Genomic DNA, 8,664 nt, shown 5'->3' on the forward strand with positions numbered 1-8,664 from the left:
GCCATGTACATGACTTCATCTTTTCAGGTTTGGACATCCGAAAACTCCGAGAATATTTATAACAACCATACCGGGGACACACCTTCAATTATTGTCAAATTATATTTATGCTTCCGAATGAATTACCGATTCCATTCGACTTCAACCGTATGTCACACGGGTATACTAGCTCGTCCTCGCACAGTCTTATTGACTAACTACAATTTACTCGTTATGCTCACATCGGGGCGGAAACTTCTCTTGCATCACCCTCGTACTTCCGGTTCAGGAGGTCCTTATTCTAAATTCTCAATGGAGAGCGACTCTTCACGTCATACAAGTATTCGCCGCGAGGGTGGATAGTCCTAACAATCGTTTTCAAAACCCGATAAGAACTTGCCCCGACGAACGTTTTTGGAAACCGATAAATCTTCCGCGACGCGAATTTTCTTGAGAAACTTGTCCTAGCTAACGTTTTCAATTCCTAGCAAACTTGTTCAATATGCCTTAGGGAAATGTACCCCGTTTCGGATCGAGATCCTCGTTTCGCTTCTAGATTTTGGAGTACCTTACAAAAAGCCTCGGGACCGCGTTTAGACATGAGTACCGCGTACCATCCACAACCCGACGGACCGAACAAACATACGATTTAAGTCTTGAAAACCATAATACGAATTTGTATTACCAACTTCAAATTTTCTTGAGAAACGTCTTTGCCTTTAATCAAACTCTCTTACTACAAAATTTTCATTCGAGTATTGACGCCACGCCTTCGAAACCTTATATGACCGGAAACGTCATTCTCCTTTTGTCGAAACAAGTAAACGATGATCAATTCACCGGGGCCGAGTTTATTCATGAGCAACCGAGAAAATTTATTCATATTCAGGTAAAACCCTACGCGACTCGTAGTCGCCAAAAGAACTATGCCGATGTTAGACGTGAACCTCTCGAATTCCAAGTGGGTAACCGCGTCACTTTAAGAGTCGCACCTTGGAAAGGTGCAATCCGTTTCGGGAAACGTAGGAAGCTAAATCCGCTATATTTCGATCCTTTTTGAAATCTTGGGGCGTTTTGGACCCGTTGCTAGCCGTTTAGATTATCCGACTCATTTTGAGTCTCCGTTTATCCTACATTCGATGAATCAACTTAAAGACGTGTTTTGCGAAACAAGAACTTGTTATCTTCTTTGATGAGCTTACTATCGACGATAAACTTCACTTCCTAGGAGAACCGGTTGAAACCATGAATCGTGAAACAAAAACCTTCAAACAACATACGACCCCGACCTTCAAGTTCGTTGAAATGCTCAAGGACGTACCTTCACTTATTCGTAGAATTTACAACGCAAGATCTCGAGTAAGATTCAACAACTACTACTTCCAACTAAATTTCGGGACGAAATTTCTTTTGAGGTGTGGATAATGTAACATCCCGCGTTTTTCCGTTAAATTTATTTTAACACCGTCTTTTTTTTTTAATAATACCTTTCGTTATTTAAATTCGTAGTTTCCTTTGACTAACGTTCATAATATTTCCGTTATTTAATTATAACATCACTCATTTACTCGAGCGTTTTCAAAATATTCGTTCGGTTAAATCCCGCACCCGCTTTGAAACTCGAGGGACCGGAGTTGCCAAATGGGCAAACTAGTTGACTAGGTCAACTAGTCAACCCATTTTTCATTCCATCATCTCCCTCATCTCTTTTCTCTCCATCTCAAGAACACACACACAAACCCATTCCATTCATTCATCATCTAAATTCAATCTTGGAAGCTCACAACAAATCCGACTACATATTCTTAATCCTCTCGTCATTCTCTACGATTTGATACTAACTTCATCGATTTTGGGTAACATTTCTAAAACTCTAGATTTCTCAAATTCGTGTTTTTATACTTGAAATGGTGTTAGTTAGTGTCTATGGCTCGTGTGTAACATGAATATATATTTTGTTTGCTCGATTTGTTGTTTTGAGTAACTAGTTTGAACATTTGAAATGGGTTTGCTTAATCTTGCATTTTGGAAGATTAAATGTTGTTTGATTGTTAAAGTTCATGTTTTAATTGTGTTACTAGTATCACTAGCTTCGTTTTGATGCGTAGGTTGATTAAGGAAAACTTCAAAAACCCGATTAAGGATTTTGTGATGTTTGACTAGGGTTTGATAGTTCTTGACATGAACTTTTGATGCTTGAATGCCATGAAATGTTAATTGTTAGTGTTTAGTAGTAATGTATGCTTGATTACCTTCAAAACGGCATATCATACATGTAAATTGGTTGCCCGAATCATGAAATGCGTTTTTAGAACTTGAAACTTTGATTATGAACGTTTAATGCGGTTTTGGGTTGTTGTAAGTGTTGAATTGCTTGATGAAATGTGTCTAGGTGTTTTCCTCGTCAAATTACCTTTCCGATGATATAAGATACATGTTCTAATTGTTTGCGGATCATAAGATGTGGTTATTTGGTTTTAGCTCGTGCATACTTGTGAAAAACAGAAAAGTGTCTGCCCAGATGGTGGCGCGGCGCGCCACATCCCCGCGCGGCGCGCGGATTGGCCTGGCCAGATTCTGCTTTGTTTGGCGCATTTCACGCGAAATGTTTGACTAGCTATCGACCTCCGATTCACATGAAACTTGTTTTAATATACTTATATATGAATAAAAACCTCAGAAAAATAGTTCGGGACCCGACCCGAACGCGTTGACTTTTTCGTTGACTTTGACCAAGTTTGACTTTTAGTCAAACTTAACCAAACTTTTATACAATCATTCTAACATGCTTTTATACTTGTTTCTTGTATGAAACTTGACAACGTGATTCACATGTTATATTTAATCGAGTCGTAACGAGCCATAGGACTAATTGAACACATTTCACCCGACCTTGTGTCGTAACCGGTTAATTGATACAACTTACTTGTTTAGGTCGAGGCTAAGCAACATTCATGCACACGTTTACTTTGTGAAGTACATTTATACTCGTGCACTCGAGGTGAGATCATAGTCCCACCTTTTCAACAACTTTTTATACTTTTAAATTGTGGGCTGAGAAACATATACTATGTTACATTTTGTACTACTTACTTTTATACTTTGAACACAAGTACGATGAAACAAACATTCCACAGCGAGTTAGAACAAAAATCCTCAATTCGATTATCATTAGTTACACTTGCAGGGTGTAAGCGAGAACTTATATTGTGTGGCCATACGGGTTTGACAAACCCTCATTACGGACGGTTCGCTACCGTCTACGGATGAAATATATTTTCGAGAAACAGTGTATGTTCTAACACTATTGTGATGGGGTTCTATGGAAGGAAACGTTAAGTCTTGATAATTGGGTGCTCGCGAACAATACTTTTGGAATGCAAACGATTTTGATAATCAACTATGGGAATACTAAATCTTGTGGTTCAAAAACAACGTTTATTACAACACCTATGATTTCACCAACGTTTTTCGTTGACAGTTTTCTATATGTTTCTCAGGTTCATACTTGGCTATTTGATACATGCTTCCGCGTACACTCATACTTGCTTGGGGTCAAGCATACATGCATACACTCTGATTACTTGCTTGGAGTCAAGATACATACATACATACGCTAGTGATAACACCTTTGGATTCAAACTTTTGTTTACATACTTACGCTATTTATAGCAACTGTGTTTTTTAAACTAATTATGTCGCAAGTTATTTCATTTATACTTATACTCTTGTAAACTTAAACTTGTCGTCGAACGGTTTTGTAAACTAAACTTGCAAGTCTTGTACCTTTCAAATGAACGCGACATAATTTTGGTCAAACGAGTCTCATATAGGGACTACGACCACGTAACGGGACCTAAGTAGTCGGCGCCGTCAATGACGATTTGGTCGGGTCGCTACAATGACGAACTGCAAGAATATGTACCGGTGGTCATGAACCGAAATCTGCCAGGCGTAATCGGCACAACCCGCCCGTCGACGGTATATCTGGACCAATGTCCATATTTGTTTAGAAATGGACGATCCTCGTTTACTCCAGGGATCATGGGTCCATGCCAACGATACTGTGGCTCCGAAAAACTAAAGCTGGGTGGAGCTGGAACCTCCTCTGGGTTTACCGGGAGTTGAGATTCCCCGGCTAACACAATTTCTTCTTTAATAGGTATTGGAACGTCCTTTTCAGTTGTGGATAGAATAGATTCAGTGTCCGATTCCGAGTCGTACAAAATGATAGGATTAGAGGAAGTCATCTATCACATAATTGAAACAACAATTACGTTAGCATATAAATATATCACATATAATATTTTTGACCAAATGATAAGCAAAAATCAGTAAAAACAAATATGGTCATAGTCCAGACTCACTAATGCATCCTAACAATTACCAGTTAAACACACTAATGTAATTTCTGGTTCCCTATGACCTCAAGCTCGGATACCAACTGTAACGACCCGTCAAAATCGCTATTGACGCGGCATGTTAATCATTGATTCCACAGTGAGGTTTTGACCTCTATATGATACGTTTTGATAAAATATTGCATTCATTAAAATAAGTGACTTTCTAAACATAGAAAGTTATAAACATGTGGGCAAGTGCTTAGGTATAAGCAAAACCCCGAAATACATAAGTCTTTAATTTACAGGTTGACATCACAGTCCAATTATTTATTACACAACGCAGTTTTATTTTGAATGCAATAAACTTTATACAAAGCATGAGAGACTCCATGCAGGCAACAAGCACATCACAGCGGAAGCATTCTAAGGACCTGAGAATAAAACATGCTAAAAAGTCAACACGAATGTTGGTGAGTTATAGGTTTAATTGCTCGAGTCATAAACATGTATAAAGATAGACCACAAGATTTCATCAAAAGTTTATCAATAGATTCTACGTAACAGAGCACCCTGGTAACTAAACTTAACGCTATAGTGATAATTACCCCATTCGTTTTAATACACGCAAACCAACGTGTCTTAAACTCAAATAACATACGTCCGTTAAAAGGCTAGCGCTCTAGCTCGGACGGGGATGTCAAGCCCTATGGATCCATATACAATTATTCGCGCCCACCAGTCCATATCCTATGTACTGGCAGCTACTAGTTACCAAAGCTAAGGGATTTTCGGTTTAACTCAGTGTAGAATTTAGTATGTACTTGTGTCTTATCGCGTTTAAAATAAATTGCATATATTCTCAGCCCAAAAATATTTAAAGCATTTAAAAAGGGATCTATAACTCACAGTTCAATATTGAGACTCAATATTGTTGGCAAATTGCGTAGACGTAATGATGGTAGACGACTGTATGGTTGGCCTTGGATTCAAGAACAATACCCCGAACAATACCCAATATTTCCTTAGCTTAAAGCGGTTTGAAACCCGAATTAAAACACCCTCGAATATACTTTATTATTATTAAACTTAAATTATAATTATAATTATAAATTAAAACTTATTACAGATATATTTATGAAAAATATCGTCGAGCAAAACTGACCTTTTATAGTACTTTTCGATTTACTGTAGCTCATGCGATCGCATGAGTTTTCAGTGTTTTTGCCATGCGATCGCATGGCCGCCTTTTCTGTTTTTGTTTGCTAGTTCGTCGACATCAAATAGTGTACTGTAGCAAATAGTGTTTACTGTAGCAAATAGTTTTTACTGTAGCAAATAGTGTTTTACTGTAGCAAATAGTGTTTACTGTAGCAAATAGTGTTTCAATGTAGCAAATCACTGTAGCAAACTCGTTTTCACTGTAGCACTGTAGCAAAATACGGTTTCACTGTAGCAAATAGTGTTTTACTGTAGCAAATTGTGTTTTACTGTAGCAAAGTAATTTTTACTGTAACAAATAGGGTTTTACTGTAGGAAAGTCGTTTTTACTTGTACATATATATATACATACATATAATTGTTCATGAATCGTTGAGAGTAATCAAAGGTAATTGTATATATGAAACAGTTCTAAAATTTTGAGACTCAATCTAACAGACTTTGTTTAGCGTGTTAAAATAATAAACCGTATAGAGAATTGGTTTAAATAAGTCAAAAATTTTCGGGTCATCACAAGTTGGATTCTGAAAATTTTCAAGTAGTTTAAGTAAATCTTAAAACGATTTCTCACAGAACTGCGTTTATGGATTTCGAAATTTCAATTGAAGTCGAGTTGTTGCTGTGAACGTTCAAGAACAGAGGTATCAAGTGGTATTCTTTGTATCTGATTAATTTAATAAAAGAAACGGGTTTTGCAGTTAATTGTATTTGATATGTGATAGTGAAAAATCATGATATATTATATGTCAAATGGATTGAATCCATTATAGTACTAGAGGTCGATAGAATATAACCAAGAGGAAGAATGCAAAGAAAAGAAAATAAAAGCAGAAAAGACCTCAAACTGATTTTGACCCCTTCTGTTATTAAAATCATGATTGGTACTGAATTTGCTACTGGAATCAAACAAAAGCAGTAAGAAAGATACACATAACAAATTTTGTAGACAAGAAGTACATATATGTTAAATCAAGGATTTAAATAAATAAATAAATAGATAAAGATTGTCAATGAATCTGTTATGAATCTGTTTCACACTCTTAGTCATTCTTTAAAGGTATAACAATGATAGTGAAGTATAACAACTGATTTCATTTTTATCTACCTATCTAATTCGTAATTTTTGATAATTTATAAGTATATGTATTTTAATATTATTAATAATACAATTAATAATAATAATATTAGTAATATTAATTATGTTATTGATAAAAATACTAATAATAGAGTAATAATAATAAGTCATAATAATGATAATTTTAGTGAAATTAATAATAATAATATTATTAATGATATTAAAATAATAATAACATAATAACTTATACTTTTCCATAATAACATTATTCATAATACAATTATTAATATTAACAGTTATATTGAAAATAAGGTTATTAATATAACTTTTTATATTTTAACTTGTAATTAAATTTAATATGTAGGATTTATATTTTATTAACTATCTAATAATTAATAAGTATATTATATATCCTATGACAACATTTATTAGATATTGAATATTTATATAATTTATACAATATAATACCAATTATTAATAGGAATCATATACATATACATATAGTTTCATAATAGTAGTATCATATGTATGTTTATATATATTCACTTTAATTGTACTTAATTATTTTGTTTATAATTTTTACATTTTAAATTTCAAATTGATTTAATTGTATTTTATTAATTCAAAATATTATATATAACTTATATATATATATATATATATATATATATATATATATATATATATATATATATATATATATATATATATATATATATATATATATATATATATATATATATATATATTTATATACTTAATTACACATAATTATTCGTGAATCCTCGGAAACAGTCAAAGGTCAAATAAATACATAAACACAGTTCACAGTTTTTGAGATTCAGTTTAACAGACTTTGCTTATCGTGTCGAAGTCATACAAAGATTTAAGTTTAAATTTGGTTGGAAATTTCTGGGTCGTCACAGTACCTACCTGTTAAAGAAATTTCGTCCCCGAAATTTGATAGAGGTCGTCATGGATAACAATAAGAATGTTTTCATGACAAATATGAGTTGCAAAATAGAGTTTTATCATCATTGAGTAATATAGATAAAACAATTTGTTTATGTGAAGAGTACAAGTGAAGCTATTACCAAAGAGTGAAATGAGTAGGCATAGATTCGTCATATCTTTTGACGTAGATATGATTGATTTCCAAGTTCAAGAGATTTGGAGAAAATTTTCGTAATAAGATTTGATTCTTCGGTAATCAAGGGAATTAGAATCCGCTTTAAATGCGATCATCTGTTTTGATTGCTCTATCAGATATTTTACTATAAATCCACCCCCGTCGTTTCCTTACAACTCACACCTTCTATTCTTTCTCCCTCAACTCATACTTTAAAGCATTCATTAATATGCTCCATCCAATACTAATTCTTAATATACTTCTAACCTTTATATCTGTCATTCTTCTCTTTCATTTACCACCGGAGGATTTTATTTATTTTTACTATTACCTTGGGGTTATAGTAATTTTAATTCTCCCGTGCCTTTACGTGGCAATACGTATTGATATACACAGTTTGTAATTTCTGGGTTGTTGTTGGGTTTTATATCTTCCCTTATATTTCGAATCTTTTTGCCTTTTTATTCTCCTCTCGATCTCTAGTAAAGCGAGTAATGGTCCAGAATTCGTATTGATTTTGAAATGAACATAGTTAATGTTCTCAGAAAGAAATAGTAATAGCACGATCTTGATTTGGCAAATTACCAGAATCTCCTGGAAAAGACCGAATCATCAAGAAAAATATTTTCTTGATATGTTTAGAGATTAGATAGAATGTAAGAGTCGTGTAAATGGCACATGATGACGGCATGTCCTGTGAATCATCACGTTCCATTAGAAACTCAGCATGAATTACTGTAATATAATCACGTTGATCAAGTATCATTATATTATACTAACTCATGCATCAGTTTCCAACACTACTTCAAAAACATTCATATTTTAAATTCGAAGGTTCGCAGAATATAGAAACTAAAACAGTTTCCTTTTATGATATAACACAGATAGTACGGAGAGATAATTAATATCAGACGAGAATA

This window comes from Rutidosis leptorrhynchoides, chromosome 8 (genome assembly GCF_046630445.1).
Source record: "Rutidosis leptorrhynchoides isolate AG116_Rl617_1_P2 chromosome 8, CSIRO_AGI_Rlap_v1, whole genome shotgun sequence".
Classification (NCBI taxonomy): Eukaryota; Viridiplantae; Streptophyta; class Magnoliopsida; order Asterales; family Asteraceae; genus Rutidosis; species Rutidosis leptorrhynchoides.